The sequence below is a fragment of the Lucilia cuprina genome, chromosome 3 (assembly GCF_022045245.1).
Source record: "Lucilia cuprina isolate Lc7/37 chromosome 3, ASM2204524v1, whole genome shotgun sequence".
Lineage (NCBI taxonomy): Eukaryota > Metazoa > Arthropoda > Insecta > Diptera > Calliphoridae > Lucilia > Lucilia cuprina.
Genome location: NC_060951.1, coordinates 48630693 through 48649100, shown reverse-complemented (window position 1 = coordinate 48649100; position 18408 = coordinate 48630693). Strand labels below are relative to the sequence as shown.

General features: G+C 28.4%; 1 long non-coding RNA gene across 1 annotated transcript in view; it reads right to left on the bottom strand.

Moving 5' to 3' along the window:
* Window positions 1–18408, bottom strand: part of LOC124418878 — a 668817-nt gene that overhangs the window by 307128 nt on the left and 343281 nt on the right. Inside the window, exon 5 of the long non-coding RNA XR_006940276.1 lies at window positions 12452–12478. This is a non-coding gene — a long non-coding RNA (uncharacterized LOC124418878). The remainder of the gene's footprint in view (window positions 1–12451; window positions 12479–18408) is intronic.

The following is an 18408-nucleotide window of genomic DNA, read 5'->3' as shown; positions in this document are numbered from 1 at the left end:
TTCAAAAATAAATTGTTTAACATTAAACTTTAATTACGTGAATGTATGTGTATTGAGAAAATAGTGAATGAAAGTAATAATATTTGTTGTATATATGGCACTAATATGTTATAAATCCCAGAAATAATAAAACGAAATTCTTTCAAATGAATAACATTTATCGTCACTTCAATAATAGCACTAAGTAATTTTTTTAACCTTCTGTGGAAGTGATGTTTACGGGATTCCAAAGAGGTGAACATTTTTTGTGCTGAAATTTTTTGAATTAAACCAATTTTATTTTGGAGCTTATTGATAAATGCATAAATAAATTTATTTATGTTAATGTTATTTGAGTGAAATCAGTTGTATTCTATAATACTATAGTTTCATTCCCTTATAAATAACATAAAAACTACTTCCTGAGAATGGATTCAGAAGTAGTGAATTTGCAATCAAATGAAAAGGACATCCCTCCTATTACAAATCTGACTAAAATCATCACTTCTTCAGTTTTTTTTCAGTACTTCCATGCAGTAAATTCTACTTCTTTTTCGCTTCTTTGGAAGTTCTTTTTTTGCTGCGATAAAGCTATATATTCTAGTATGTAAATCTTTCTACATTTCCAGGAATTTGAACAGAATTAATGATTTGCCCTCTCTTACTTAGTAGACAAGTCTGTTTGAATTAATTGGCAAAAAAACCTGCAACTTTGAAACATTTCCGAAATCTATTAAAAAAAATAATGTGTGTTTAATTGAAGTCTATAGTCGCCTAAATGGTTGAACCGTTTTTTTTTTCTTTTTTGAATTTGCCACAGTGTGTTCCCGTATATTTCGAAAGACAAATAGTTAGGCTACTTTGTTTGGAAAATTCAAATGGGCGAGGTGCCACGCCCACTTACTAAACTTTGACACCTTTAAGAATATTTTTGGACAAAATGGGTGGAATGTCTTTAGTGGATGTGGCATCTTCGTATTAAGAAAATATAAAATCGATTTATTTCAGAAAATATAACAGTTAGAGTTCTCAAATTTTGTTGGAGCAAGTTTAGTGTCAATTAAATACAAAAAAAATCCTGGAACCTATTAGAGTAAAAATCTTCAAATTTAGCAAGAAGAAATTGAACATCCATTTAAAATTTTTGAATAATAAATTCATCTGAAAATTTTGAAAAAACAGACTTTTATCAGCGGTTGAAAGTGGTCAGCCTGAAAAACTTTCACATTCACGTGAGCATTTATAGAAAAATGGGCGGACTTTTAATAGTGGAATTGGCCCTCCCATATAAATTAAATACATTAGTAGGGAGTATTTTTAATATATTAGATTTATTAGTGATACATCCTTGATCCAGTCCAGAGCATAGAAGTGAGATGTACCAATATATTTTAGACTGAGATCTTGAAGGGCAATGCAAACAGATGTGTTCTACTCATTCTATTGCCTTCAAAAAATTCTTTAGTAATTGTTTCATAAGTAGCCCTACGATCTTACATGCGTCCAATCGTATGAAGTCCAGGCTACAAGAAGGCATTACGAATTTCGATCAAAAAGAATCAATATCATTTTTGACATTCTACTAGTAATATTAGTATATCACCTGAGATCCAAAATGTGTTTTAAGGTAATGGAGAAAACTTTGTAAAATTTATATTGCTATGCTAAGAAAGAAACATTTTCGTTACTCTCCAGATCATAAACCTATAAGTATGCAATACTTATTGTCGTTACATTTTCTTTCCATATTCTCAAGAAACACACACAAAACCTAAAAGTCCAAATTCTGCATTACATTAAAACAAAAACACATTAACTACTATCAAGGAATTTGCCTGGCGGTGTATAAATAAATAAAATAAAAAAACAATCTCAAATTGCCACTGTAAGTAGTATTTTCGCAGCTCAATAAGTTTCAGGCCAAAAGTAACGTAAAACGCAGTCTTTTAAAAGGCGCATATACTAATGAAACGTAATAAACTTGAGACATTAATCTACATATTGAAAAAATAAATAAAAACTACAATTTACAACGAACTGTAAGTAATCTGTAATAGTGGACGTAGTAGTAAATGTAATAAAATAAAATACATATCGTGATCATTACAATTATAATAAAAAAATTAACTTTGTTTTGGAACAATAATTAAAGACACCAAAAATGAAAAAAACGGTAATAAACATCATAAACCGCCACCACATCATCAACATTAATACACTTTTGATTTCAATTCCATGAATTAAATATTATATATGAATACAACACAATATGAAATCATAATCTGTGTTAATATTATATGTATATAAAATTGCCAATACACACGCATGGAAACGTTTTTCATTTTACAACATAAAAACGGAACAACCTTGAACAGTTGTTGACCACAATGGAAAGTGTAACAAAAACAACAGTTAAAATTTGCAAATGAAAAAAAAAAGAATTAATTTTGATTTGTCTGTTGACTGCAAAAACTCAACACTAAAATTTATTTAAATAAATTAATGAATAAAATAAAAAAAAATAAAAGAAGAGAAAAATTTAACTAAAAAAAATATTTCAATAAATAAATTTTTATACACTTGTAATTTTACACTTTGCTGTTGTTTTTAATTATACACCCCTGTTTGGTGAATTGTATTCTTGGTTGCTTTAGGTTTTATGGCGGAAAGAGGCTGAACAGACAAATTGAATTGAAAATGTTTCAAAATTACAATGTTACTTTAACAAACGTTAAGCCCTGTAATCATTTACAATCATTTTTATTGTTATTTATCATATTCAGCCCAAGAAGAAACGAAACTTTACGAAACCAAAGTATAGTTTTTATGACTTAAAAAAATATCATATATTTTTTTTTCTTTATGCAAAAATCCTAAAAATCTTGTCTCTAAAACTTTAAGGTTGGATTAATAAAAAGCGTTTTTATTTAAGTTGCTTCTACAGTCTGAACTTCTACTTACTTTTTCCACTATCACAAGTGATTAATACAAAAGTAAAGTTTTATAACTGTGTATGTGTGTGTGTTGAATTTCTTAAAGGTTTCATTGTGCCTCTGGGTTATTTGCATAAGCCAAGTTTATATTAAATGAAATGTTATGACTTCAGTGACAGTTGAATAATGTTCACCCAGTTTTTAGATGACGTTGCTTCTAGGCTTTTAATATTGTATAGTCCATAACACCATAGAGAGTTTTAATAGAGTGTTGCTAGATTGCCAAGGAAATTAAAAATGAAAATTTAAATAATTGTAGACGACTAAGATGACGACGAAAACGCAGAAAACGAAGACGACAAGGTTGTATTTAATTGTTGGATTTCTCTTTATTTTCATTATTGTGTGTGTGTCTGTGCAGTTTTAGTTTTACAATTTTAATTGTGCCAGCAATTATTGCAATTATAATTCATCATTTTATTTTATTTAAATTAAAAAGCCACTTTTTTAGTTTTTTGTCTGGTTTTGCTTTTAAGAAATGATTAAGTTAAGAAAAAAAGTATTCAGTATTACGTAAAGCAAGACTAAATAGCTAGTTGGTAAAAATGTCAAGGAAAATTATATTTATGTACTTGAAACGAAATCAAGTTTTTTGTTATGATTCTAAGCCCCATTTTCTCAATGACAACAGTGAAAATATTTACGTAATATTTACGAAAATTTCGTGTATAGTACGAAATGTTATTTATACAAACTATTTTTTTTAATTTTAGAAAATACTTCCTGTTATATAATAATTTGTTAACTAATGTTTCAATGCTGGTTATTATTTATCGCAACATTACTTTAACTTTCAGTAAACGTTAACCGAAGCTTAAGATATTGGTGTAAAATAAAGTTTAAGAATAGTTACTAAATACAAAATAAATACAAACAATCTCTTTCATATTAATTTTAGCCTAATTAATACATTTCGAAGTAGGATAGATAGGGGGATCATTCGCCATAGGGGCACGTCTGACAAACCCAAATAACTAGAAAACCGAGTAACGAGATTTCGATTTGTATAAAACATGTCTGTATAGAATTTCATCGATGAACTCATGCGATGATTATTAAAGTCGTCTACTTTAGAATGCTTTATATTTTTTCCTCATAGATTTTCTAAAGGGATTTTGGTTGCTATGTCGAATTTTATCGCTGTAAATATAGTTTTAAGCCAGTAATGATCTTTAAAGTAGTTTTCTGGGGTGGGGGAAAGTATGGATCGATCCTTAAAAAAATTAGTAGATTTAGATTTTAGAAAGTGTTCATCGCTGGAAATTGAGTAACGGTTTAAGCAAAAAAAAATTATCGCTATACTTGAATGTCAAAAAGAGTTATGACTACAAGAACTATTTTTCGGTGGACCTTGTATAGGCACTATACGAAAACGTGGACCGATATTGCCTGTTTTCAATACCAAGCAAAACTTACCTATAGGAAAACTATATCTTTTCGTTCGAGTGCTTTCAACAGACATGGCTAGATCGTCGTAGAATTCAATAAGGACCCAGAATATATATGATTTTGTGGGTCTATGGCTAATATTTTGATGTGCTACAAACGGAATGCCAAAATTAATATACCTGTCAATATAAAATGTCAATAAACAACAATAAGAGATAATGCTTTTTTCGCTATCATAATTTAAAGTACGAAAAAATTAAACTAAATCTGCCTCTGCAGAATCTACTGTAATGTCCCTGTAATGTAGAAAAAAATGTTTCTAAAATATAGAAAAAAATAGTTGCAAATTTGTTTTTTAAGTTATGTGAATGAAATAATAAATATCTGGTTTATTATACTATGTTTAATGAATTAAAGTATAAATCAGCAAAATAAGTTTTAAATTTATTTTACTAATGACAAATCTAGGGCAGACTTTACCACATGGGTAAGGCGGTATCGCTTGGTCAGTGCGGAAAAGTTAAAAAATATGTAGACTTCTATTACAGAACGCTCACCTCAGGACTGAGTATCTAAAATTGAATAGATTTGTTCTTGGTGTTAAAGTATGAGCAACTCTTTTGGCATGGAATCCATATGCAGACAGAATGAATCGATGAACTCTCTATGGATGGAAACTTATTAATTTTTTAGTAAAAAAAAATAATTTTACAAAAAAAAAAATTCAGAAAAATTTAAATGTTATTGAATTTTATATAAAAAATTTTCTTTTGACAAAAAAGATTTTCGAGTAATTCCCTTTTATTCAATTTTAATTCAATTTTTGAAATTTCTTTATTTATAGTTAACTTATATGTATATAATGATTAATTCTAGTTTTCCTATTAATTGCAAAACAAAGAATACGTTTACAAATTTTAATATTTTAAAATATTTTCTTCCCTAACCTAAATTTAATCACTTTTTAATAAAAATCCTTCTATTATTTATCAATTCACCTGTTTTTTCCCACAAAATAAACAACAAGATCAATAATTTTTAATCTTGTTATAAATTTAGTTTTAATAAATTATTTAATTTGTTTTCTTTAAACTTCAAAGCATATAAATTTAAAACAATAATCTCATGTTGTTTAAGAAAGACACACTTATTATATTTTTTAATAAGGACATTCTTATTATTTTAATAAATCCATAAAAAACGATAAAACAATGAAATAAAAAAACACCGCCTAAATACATAATAATAAGAATGTGTGTATGTCATTGTGTTATTAAATCTCATTAGTACGCCCCATTTAACACCTTGTTCGAAAACAATGTAAAATTTTTAACATCAACAATTCACAATGCATTCAATTCATAACTTAAAGATAAAACAGATCAGGTGTATGGCGGCATTCTTTACATATTCGTAACAACTTATAAACCACATACATACAAATATGATCTAGTTTATTGTCGGTTTCATTTGATCCTTTTGTTTTCATTTTAAATGTAGCAAGTGCATAATATCCTTAATGTCCTTGTTGCCGTTGTTAACTGAAATCGCTTAATGTTATAAGCATTAAAATTCTTTGTATCATTTCTTTAATTGTTATTGAATTTATCTATTTGTATTGCTTTCCATTGTGTAATAATTTTTATTCAATTTCTTTTTTTGTTTGCACAAAATTATAAATTTCTTGCTTTCTCACGCTTTAATTGCGGGTAAATCAAGTCCTTTTCTATACTTTTCTGATCCTTTTTAATACTTGTTCTTTTTGTATGTGGGTTTGTGGTTACGCTCTTGTTATAAATCTATTAATTTTTTTATTTAATAATTGAGATTTTCACACTTTTTATAAGAATATCTCAAAGAAAATAGAATACAATAATATATTGGAGTTAATTTTGTAGGGTAACAAGTGCTCATAAATGTGTTTATTTTTAACGAAAAGGCATTTTGTTTTTATAAAAAGGAAGTTAAAAATTTTTTAATTTTTATTTAACCATATAGTTTAGCGCCAAAAATTTTTGATAAATTTTAATTTTATATTTTTTTTTTAAAACCTAAATTTTATTTATTTAATAAAATGTTTGGGTGCTTCGCTACCCAAACTTAAATAAAACACATACAAAATTTTGTTTACTTTTATAGAAAATTAAAATTGATTAAAATTTTTTAATGTTTTAGTTTTATTCAGTAAGAAGCTTATATTTTTAGTTTCATTCATTTAGCTTCCACATTATAGAAAATTTCGGAAATAATATTTGAAGAAAAGTACTATAAAATACCTCTAATAGATTATCATTTAATCAAAAATTTTGTGTTTCTGTGTTCAATATTATATACAATTCAAAAAATTTCAGTAGATTCTCATTCACTAAGGTCCCTGCAACTTAAATTTTATTTTCAATATCGTAAAAATATTAAAAAGAACCATCGGAAAAACGAAAAACGCAAGTACCAAATAGTCCCCACTTACATATTATTATTTAGTTAAGACCATGTATGTTAAAATTAATGCTCCTAGGTTGAATATTTTAGAAAATTAAAAAAAGCACAATTTATGAGAAAAAAGTACTAAAAAGTTGTCTCTTAAAGAATCTTATTCAATGAGGACTGTGTATGTTTAATAATCATATGTTTTGAGTTCATATTAAAGAACATACAAAGAGTATCATTTGAAGGAAGAAAAAGTACCAAAAATGGAATAAATTTTACTAAGTGGAAAGTACTACTTTTTGCTTAGAAATATACTTTTTCGAGAATTAAGTTTACAAAATGTTCCGTATTTAAATCTATATATCACATATAAAACTCAAACGATTCAAATCTGCATTCATTTGTTCAGAAAAATAGTGCTTTCAAAAAGTACCAAACAATTTACTTGAATTTGGTCTATATAGGCCTTAGTACTCGAATTCCAAAATAATAATATATCAACAGCTTATTTTATGTAAGTAAATAAACTACTTTATTATATTTTATAAAAATTGAACCAATGAGTTTGAATAAAATTAAATTTCCCGTCTTTTTCTTTTTCGTACTTTTTCCCCAGTGAAATAGCAAACATTTCATTACAATAAATATTACAGAGTTAGTCCGTAATTTAATTGGAATAATTATCGAAAAAGTTTTCTTAATGTGCAAAAAAGTACCATAAATACAGTTTTCTCCCTTTTACACCCAAAAAGTACTGAATTTTAAAAAAGTACGAAACAGGTGTCTCATAATTTTGGAAGATGTTACCGAAATATTTATAAAAATGTTATTATGTTAATCAGTTCAAAAGTTATAAAGAGCCAAAAAAGGTACCAAAATCTCCTTTGTTGCACATTTTTACCCCTTAAAAGTAGAAATTTCAAAAAAAGTACCAGACACCCATCTGCTAATTTTAGAATGCTTAATTTAATAGAAAACAATTCATATGTAAAGAATAATTTATTAAAAATGCATGAAAAAATTCAATAAATTTTCTTTTTATAAAATTTGTTTATATATTTTTTAAAAATTGTTCTTTTATTAAAAATTTTGTTTCATTTTCCTTTAATAAAAAATTTTCAATAAATTTTCTTTTTAGATAAATCTTTTGATAAATATTCCTTTTTATAGACAATTTTTGATTAATTTTCCTTTCTATATAAAATTTCATTTTTTATATAAAATGTCTTAAAACGAAACAAGTAAGAATGTTGTATTCGACGATATATATAATGTTGAATTTCATCGTTGTACACTTATTTTAAGGGTAAATATAGACCGATCTATATTTACCCTAGAGAGATTTTAGCTCACACAAAACTCGCTTATGCCTAATTTCATCGTTGTACTTCGTACAACGTACGTTTTCTGAAAGGACCTTACGTGGGGATAGGTTTAACCGGTCCTCATAAAATTTGGGTAAGAGATTTATGTTCACATAACACTTATTTATGTAGAATTTCATCGTTATACTGACATTTTTAAATAAGGACCGATTTTGCCCATTTTTAACACCAAACAAACCTTATCAATAGAAAATATTTATGCAAAACTTTAACTCTCAAGCTCCTCTGTTTGTTAAAATCACTTTAGGATTTGAATGGACTAGATCGTCTCAAAAACAAGTAAGGACCCACAATAATGGGTCTTAGGCGAATATTTCTTATTTTTATGAAAAATTTTCTATACAAAAGAAATTAGTTAAAGATTTTCTTTAAAAAGAAATTTATGTATTTACATAAAAATGACATATGCAAACTGTTCTAAAAAATTGTTTACATTCACTTTATACTACAATAAAAATGGTAACATATGCAAGATCCATAAAACAAAATATTTAAGCAACAAACCTTCTAGGAAACCATAAAATACAAAAGAGTTAAACATTTGCATAATCTCCTTCTTCTGCACTAAATACGGAAATAATTTAAAACAAAAGGAAACTCATTTAAAATTGCAAAACTAAACTATAAAATCGAAAATCAGTATTAATGCAACACAATCTTTCACTCATAAATTTTAGGATTATTGTTTTAGCAAAAAAAAATCATTTCCCACAAAATGTCAATAAATAAAAATCGAACAAATAAATTGATTGGAAAGTAAAACGGAACACCTACAAATAAAACGGTAAAATCTCATATATTGATCTTTATAAGACAAACAAGATGAAACAACAAAACAACCCTTCTCACGGTATCGATAGGCATTCAAAAATCATCAATATGTTTATTTCATTAAATATTTAAAAATGTTTACTTTTTTTTAATTTCAATATGACCGTAAACATTTTATATTATTTTGCTCTACAGCTGCTGTTTGTCTATTTAAGATTAATTTTGAAAATACTAAAAGGAAATGTACAGGAATTTTTTAAATTGATTTCGATTTGGCGAAATATGTACGCTTAGGGAGGGAGGTTATGCTAAATTCTTTGAGAGATATCATTTCTATTAAAATATTTAAAATCTGGAGAATATACCTGTGTTTTTGGTTTGAGAGAAAAATGCTAGTGGTATAAAACGGAAATGAAAACAATGAAAATCAATACATAGTTATCGATTTGAAGGTAGGTGTGAAAAATCTTTGGTTTGACCTTGAAATTTTTAATCGAGCGTTAATAGTTTGTTTTTTGAAAAAGATCATTGAAAAAATTGTGAATGAAACATCTATGCTTTCACGTTGTTGTGTTCAAATTTTAATAAAATACATTAAAATGATTTTTTTTAAGGAAATTTAAAATTTGTACACGAAAATTATAATTTCAAAGTATATTTATAAAGTCTAATGAAGATTTCCATAAAATAATTCTAAACTTAGGAAATTTACCGAAAATGCAAAAAAATCTACACATGGATTTCTTTACATAATTCTATAAAATGAATTTAACGAATATTTTCTATAAAAAATTAATTTATCAAGATAACTCAACCATTTTCTGTAAAATCGAAATTTTTTTTAAAAAATTAAAACATTTTTTTGTATAAAGAAACATTCTATAAAGAGAAAAATCTATAAAAAGATAATTCATTGAAAAGAGTATACCAAAAACATTTATTGAAAATTTCGTCCAGTTATGACACTTTCATAAGTGTCAAAATGCTTGGAAGGAGGATGTATACACATCAAATCCGAAGAAATACACCTAGGCCTCTATCGGGCCTGTTGTGCGCTCCTTAACCAGTGCCACGGGTGGGAATCGAACCCACCACCTCCGGTCTACCAGACTAGATCACTAACCACTAACCTACCGAATGCCACATAGTCATAGTGTTATTGTGGTTTAATCCATTCGTAAGTGTGATAATGTCCATGAGTGGCATAAGCTCCATGAATTACAAATAGTCCATTTATCATGAGGTTTAATATAGCGAAGCCAGTATTTGAAGCTTAGGACACCTATGACCGATCGGGCGAATTCGGGCTATTTAGGAAACATTTTTAAATAAATTCAAAATACAATATATGTACACAAAAATTACGAGTAATTCTATACGAGATAAGAGTGACGCTTGTACATGTCCATGGACATTATGTCACATTTTAAAATGTCATAGTGTCCATGAACATTTCGACACTTTTAAAACAGAAATGTATTGGAAAATTTCTTTAGAATTTAAAAAGATGTATGTCGCATTTTGGGTTCTTTTTGAAAAGTGTCCTGGATAGCCGGATTTCGACCTGGCGTAAACATGTCAAACTGTGGGGAATTTCGAATACCGGCTTTTTTGATAAATAGACTCTTTGAAATCCATGGACTTTCTGTCGCATTGCTCTTGGACATTGTGACACTTTAGAAATTGTCATTATGTCCAGGGACATTATGACTCCATTTAGTGTGTCTTATTATCAATGGACATTATGACAGTTTCAAAAGTGTATATGAGCAAAATGACAAAAATCCATGGATAATGTTCCTGGACTTTATGACACTTTTATAAAATGTCATAACGTTCATAAACATTATGACCCACAACCGGAATTTTTTGGTGGAGTGTCTTAATGTCCATGAACGTTATGACATTTTATAAAAGTGTCATAAAGTCCATGGACATTATCCATGGATTTTTGTCATTTTGCTCAGATACATTTTTGAAATTCTCATAACGTCCATGGATAATATGTCTCAATGAAGTGTTTCAAAATTTCCATGGTCATTATGTCACTGTACATTATGACACGCCACCTCTAGAGTAAGGGTCCGAAAGAACCAACGGGACTTTTAAAAAAAAAAAAATTGATTCGTTGGAGATATCTACCCAAGAAAGTCCAGAATATAAAACATGTTTGTGACAAGAGTAACAGTCACTTGAAAATATTATTATCTTCTATAAGGGGGATATTTTTTTAGATTTGCATTGCCTTCTTCCTGTACTGATACAAATTTTTATCACAAGATAAAATTTTATACGTATGTACATATTTATGTAAATTTTATTTTTTAATATAAAAAATTTATGATTTGATATAAACACATTAATCAACATCAAAATGACATCTTTAAATATAAACACCTTTTTTTAAATATATATTTAAGAAACCTACTTATAGTTTAAAACTCTTTACAAAGCGCTTCTCTTTTTTTCTAGTTTCTGATGTCAGATGACATAAATGACACCTTACACATGCCAAAAACAAAATAAAGAAAATACATAACAAATTACAGTTTAACAAGAATTTAATTCCCTCTAACAAACCACCATATAGAATTCAAAATACCAAACAATACACAGGACAATAGAGCATAATACAAAAATTGTAGTGAAAAGAAAGGATAATATGACACACTTTTCTTTCAAGAAAAAAACTCATAATGAATAATAGACCCGAGACTTGCTTGCTCTTGCTAACTATATGTTATGTTAAAGAAATTTTGCAACAATTGTAATTTCATAACAATTCACGCCTCAGCAAATTTACCTAGACACGGTTTAAGAAATCTAGCTTGTTTGGCCTGATTTTAAGGCAGCATAAAACCAGGCATACATACAATGTATGCATATCCTTAAGATCCTTTTTTTTCTTAAATACAATTTGCATTGTTTGTATGGCGCATGCTGGGTGTTGTAATATTTATAAATCCCATTTGTATTTGCAATTGTTTTGTTCTTTAGTTTGGACACTGATATTTCTCATTGTTGTTCGCATAATATTCGGACAATAACAAGATCATATTTGACAGGAACAACAAGATTTGCAAAAAAAAAAAAACTATATTGATGAAAATCGTGCAATGAAAAACATCTGTTAAGTAATATTAGCAAAAGAAATTTTAGAAATAGTATTCGTTCGGTAGCCTTTGGTTATCTCAGTGGCCAGTTTTATGAGGAAAAACTGTGGTTGGTATTTATTACATCAATAAGACAAGCGGCCAAAAGAATGAAAAAACAGAAGGCTTTCAAACAATTGGACAATGTTAATGAGGAAACTACTATCGAATAAGTATTATGTATGTTTGAATAATTTTTGATTTGCCGAAAAACTTCCTGGAAGTAGAGTTTACAATTTTTGAATAATATTTAAAGATAGTATTTTTAAAATCAATTTTAAAATTTGGACTCAAACTCTTCGTACTTTTATTTCGATCTGCGTTTAAATTTTTGTTAAACTTTAAATTTACTTACCTTTTGACCACCAATAGAGTTTGTTATCTGAAAAATAATAATAAAAACCATTAGAAAATATTTTTTAATTTTCTTTAAATAAATGCAAAAATATTTGCATAAAATAAACAAAAATTTATATTTTCTTCCTTATACTAAAACTATTTATGCAAAATCTTAATCACATTTGAAATTCTATCAAAAGCCAATCAAAAATTTTTCGTTATTCAACCAGTTTATTAGCATAACCAGAGCAAATCATAAACCCAGAATTCCATAAAAATAAGACTAAATAAAAGGCCAATTAAGAAAACTGCAACAAGACTACGAAATGATTGACTTCGGCAGGAGAAATAAATATTTAAACCCACACACGTTACAGCGCAAAAAAAAAAACTGATTGAGCCACTGATTGAGAAAATCAAGGCTCGTGTGGTCTGTTTTCGATCTGGTAAATGTAAAATTATGTTAATTATGATGACAGCAAGAATATGATGACCAAAATATAAAATGATTAAATAAGTTTAAGAAAAAAAATCATTAAATAATCCTACAGATAAAAGTTGGAGTAACAAATACTCATTTCGGATAAAAATCTAAACATATCTAAAGTCACAAAAACAATGATCGTTTTTTACACACAGATCCAAGTATGCCAATATGATTCTCAAGCCAAAGTAATGGGTTAAATATAAATAAAATACAAAATATGTTGTGAGTACTTGGGAGTAAAAAACGATATAAAAACTAATGTCTTAATCAACTAGAACTTTATTCTTTTCTTTTAATAAATGTATGTACAAAAAGTACATGTAGTTAGTTTTATTAGGGTCAGTTAATTAAAGGAATTAAATCGTAAAATACATCGCGAATTGAAACGATGTTTCAATATTCTACTGCCAAGGATAAATTCCTTGATAATAAATATTTTCACTCTGACTAAAATGATCGACGTCAACGGTTTAAAGGTTCAAAACTTTTAAATTTAAAACTTCCAAGGAATTTGCACCAATGTCAGCTTATTTCTTAAAGCCGACGTGAGCTAGTATTGCATCAACTATTTCGAAACAAGAAACAGGACATTTGGAGCAATTGGAGATTATGATGAATTTTCGACTGGGGCAGATAGAATGAGAAGTGACAATAAATGTCTGTTCGTGACATGTTGGGTGGCTGAAGTGGAGAACATTGTCTTGGCAATTGTTTGGTTGGATCTCTTAAAAACAATGGCGAAGGAAAAAAATTTAAATTGTTGACTCAATTTGGACATAAAAAGATTTCAAAAAGTCGATCAAGGACGTCTACATCAACATAATAACGGTTTATCGTTGGACCAAAATGTAGAAGATATTTAGTAAATGCTCCCTGTTATCAATACCTTTGAAACTGAATTAACTTTAAAAGTTGTAATAAATTGAACGTTTTTAGTAATTTGAAGTGTAGTATCAGAAGCTCACAAGAATCCTGCACTAGATACAGCCGAAGACCCTTCGAAGTACACGTTATGGCTCAAACACAAATCGCGCAAGAAGAGTGTTAGTTAAAAGGTTGTGCATATATTAATATTTCGAAAAAAGTTTCCGGTGCTATCGCAGACTCAGATAGAGGAGTGGTGCTAGAACTCTATGTTGTGAATGAGTCAGGGACTATTGTTCATTACCACACTCATAGAATCCACACTCATAGAAAGAGTTGTGTGGTAAATTAAATGTGATTACTGTCCTTTTGCTTATCTTGTCCCTATATTTTCAATAAAATTTCCTTTCCCGGTACGGTTGTATCAGTTATTTGTAATTAAGCAATCTCTAAATTTAGAATGGACCTCGCATGTTCTAAAGATTTATACTCTATTGGTAGATTAACATTACCAAAAAAACATTTCCTGTTTAACATATAGATGCAGATGTAGACGGCTTTCCAACATTATCAGTGTATTTAACCCAGGGTTGAAACGAAAAATTATCCCTACGAGAAAGTCAATCATCACCCAATATATTACGAAGTGACTGCAAAAAACGTATGTTTGTTTTTCAAGTATCCACTTTCTTGATTACAAAGGGGACACTAAAGTGACGAATGTCTTCAACCTCGTTTACAAATGTACATCCGTGACGAAAGACGAAATAGAGCAAAAAAGGTGGTTAGACGTAAATGGAAATCACTGTCTTTATGGATGCATCGACTCTTTGCCGAAATGCTAACCGATAGTCTTTCATTTAAGCAAATAACAGAAAAAGTGTATTGATGAAGACTACTAAGAGCAGCAAGGAGTTTTAATTGTATTCTTAATGATTTAATACCTTCCAACACTGACCGAGGGGAGTACCTATAGTTACAGTGATTTTGTTTTTTACATACAAACTCTATACAGATGATCCCCTTCCATTTATATTTATTCACATTCACTTATTGCCTGCATATTGTTTATTTATGAATGTCATTCAATTTATTATGATTTCTGTATTTGTTTTTTTCCTGCGTTTTGCTGTTCATGTCATCTTTTTAGTCTTCCTGTGCCGTTTGCCATATGATTGTTTGTTTGTCCGGTCTTTGGCCGTTTATTTATTTAAGAGGGAAATGATCTTATTTAGGCATCATCAAGAAAACAATTCTTCTCTATGGGGACAACGTAACATATTTTTTTATGAAATAATATTTTGTAGTCATCAACATTTTGTTGGTCTTTAAGCCTGTGTATTTGCATTGTGGAAATACGATTGTAGCACATTCAGATGTATGTATGATGATTTGATTTTGTAAATTTCTGAACGGGGCTTTCTAGAGGCTCTTAACAAGTTGATGTTGGTTTTTATATTAATAACCTACGCACAATTTAAACCAAAGCTAATTCTGTAGTTCTTTAGGTTGGAATATGCTACAGTATAATGTTAAGACTGTGGGTAGGAAGTTATCATATTTTTCATGTATGGTTGAATGATGGAACTTGTATGTGATTTTCTGGCTTTGGTTGCTGCTGCTTTGACAAAACGTTTATGTGCTTGCATAAGCATAATTTTAAAGTTTTTCTTTGATTTGGTAGTTGGAGCTTTTAGGATAATTGGCTTGTTTTTGTTGGGAGTTTCTTCGTTGGCTTATTATAGTTTTTGTTGTTCTTGTTTCGATTTATGCATCCGCGTCTTTTTTAAATATTTCTTATTGATGTGAATATATTTTTTATGGCAGACAGATATGATTGGTTCGATGGTAATATTACACAGAAAGATATGAAAGAACATGATTTAACAACTATTACTTTATCTGACTATATTTTTCCCTTGATCCTCGCAATAAAAAAAGAAATATTCGTCCCTCAAAATCAACCATTTAATTCCTTTCAGTGTAAATTCCTTCTTAAAAATTTCAAAAAAAGAAAAAAACTTAAAAACCAGTAGCCCTATTTTTTTGCTACCTTTCTTAACATGTTGTCAATTTAAATCACAATTTTTGTGTTTATATGTGTACATGTAAAGATATCCAAAAACGTACATATCATCCAACTAAATAATGATGTATGAAAATGTAATTTTTTTATCTTAAAATTCATGCAATCAAAATTTTGCAAATGATACAAAATTAAGTTGTATGATCACTTGTATTTGGTATGAGAAAATTAAATTTATACTTATACATATACGTGCGTACTTATGTATTGCTAAAATATAATCAGGGGAATTATTTACGGAAATTTTTTTGTGGTAAACTTGTGATTGAAATTGATTATGAATGACATATTATTGTAATAATTTTATAAAAATTTAAAACCAATTAATGGGGTATTAAGGGATCAGATAAAAGTAAATAATTTAACAAGTGTAACCAGTTTAAGAAAAGGGTGAACAAATGATGCTTAAATAAGTGCAAGTGTTGTATAGGGAGAGATATAGGGTTAAATGTGAGTAAAATATGTAGTTTAAACTTAAAAATTATTAAATGGTTTTAATTTTAATGTGAGAAATCAAGAAATTTCCAGGCACGATGATAATGGAAGAGAAAGAATAATAGTTTGATTTTATTCAACCAGTATACACAAAGCTATTGATCTAACTTTTCCCCATTTGTGGCATACATAACTACTATCATACCAATTCACCATTTTTGTATCCACTCAAGTAATTCCCTATTAATGGTCTATGAACCCCTAGGGGTACTTTGGGCTCGTAGTTATAATAATAAACATTAGGTATCAGAAGAGAAAGAATTAACAACGATTAACTTATTGATTTAGTTTTACTCGATTGTGTCAAAACTGAATTCTGAAAATCTCAAAACATGTAACATATCTAGACGAGAGGTGAGTCGCATGAGTTCAAACTAATTTGGTTGGCTAGAACATACTGAAAGAAAATCACTCGACGACAATCCATAGTTTCTAATTCTCAAAGCTTTAGAATATATGATTTCAAACTAATTTAGTTGGCTAGAACACACTGAAAGAAAATCACTCGACGACAATCCATAGTTTCTAACTCTCAAAGCTTTAGAATATATGACAGGTTTGCAGAGACAGACGCCAAATTAAGAACGAGTTCAGACTATAATAAAGCGAAATGAAATCGATATATTGTGATAATTTGTTCTGGAAGACGTTACGAATATCTACATAATATATTTTAGAATACACGAGACTCATTTTTTATTCCTCAAGCAATAAAAGGGGGAAAATCATGATCCAGGTTAATTCAACTTTGTTATGCAAAATTAACAGTTATAAAGTGTTTAACAATAGTTTGAAGAAATTTTCTATTTCCAGTAAACATATTTTAACATAACATTTACTGTCCAGAACAAACCGCAGAAATTCAGTTGAGGAAATTAAATCATAAAGCAGGATATCCAACCTTCTGGTAGTAATCCAATTGAACGCAGAGAGTATGTCTTGCTTATCATTGCAAACACCATTTTTTGGGCACTACAAACTGTAATTCTCTAACAACATCAGATATAGTGACCTCTTGCACTATATCCACGGCTCATATTAATAATATAAGGATTGTAAAGAAAGTACAAAAACCTTGCATTAAAACTCCTTTTCCCACACTTTAACCAAGCAATCGCTATCACAGTATAATGTTCAACTATCAATAAAAAGGTTTTACTAAAAGATTATTATTTCGCTCTATTGTTTTCACTAAAATAAATTCTAAATATTTTTGTAAAAATATTAACCTTATTTTTCACTAATTAAATAATAAATTATTTCCAGCTAGGTTTTCTCCGAACACTTTTCCTTATCTCTATCCTCTATATAAGACAACTTTTACTTTTTATCGCTGTGAACGATAAACGCAATATAAGAAGATTGAAGAAGAAGAAAAGCAGGCGTTATTATTTGCCGCTAAACTAAGTAACGCCCACATTGAAAAGATTTAACAAAACCGCTGTTTTGTCTTGTGATAATGATGGAAATTTATTGCTTTATCAGTCTGTGCAACAAAATATGAGTTTCAATGTACACAAGTAGTACGAAATACCAAAAAAAACCAAGTGAGATTTTGTAATCAAAAACAAATAAAAATTATATCACCTTAAACACGATTCTGTAACTGTCTCTGTCTGAGAGGCTGGGGACAAAAAAAGGACTTATACTCAAGAAGGAAAAAACTGCAGAAACACAATGTTATTGAGATTAAAATCTTAATGAAAATAAAAATTTATGGTCAATTTGTTTGGTAGAGCAGTGGAGACTACGATTATTAAAAGATAAATAAAATAAAACATAGTTGTATTTTATAGTTACAGACTAAAATATAGTTAGTTGTTTGTGGCATTACGAAAATTTATTACTTATTTTAAAAACACTGAAGGAGAAAGAACCACAGATAGAGAAATGTGACCAAAAAGGATTAACAGCGGGTTATTAAATACGAATTATACCAAATTTCGCGGTGTTTTTGTGTGAAAGAAATTTTTTTGTTGTTGTTGAAAACAGGACAACATCAATTGTAACGCCTTTCTTGAGAGTTTTTTCTTCTTCATTA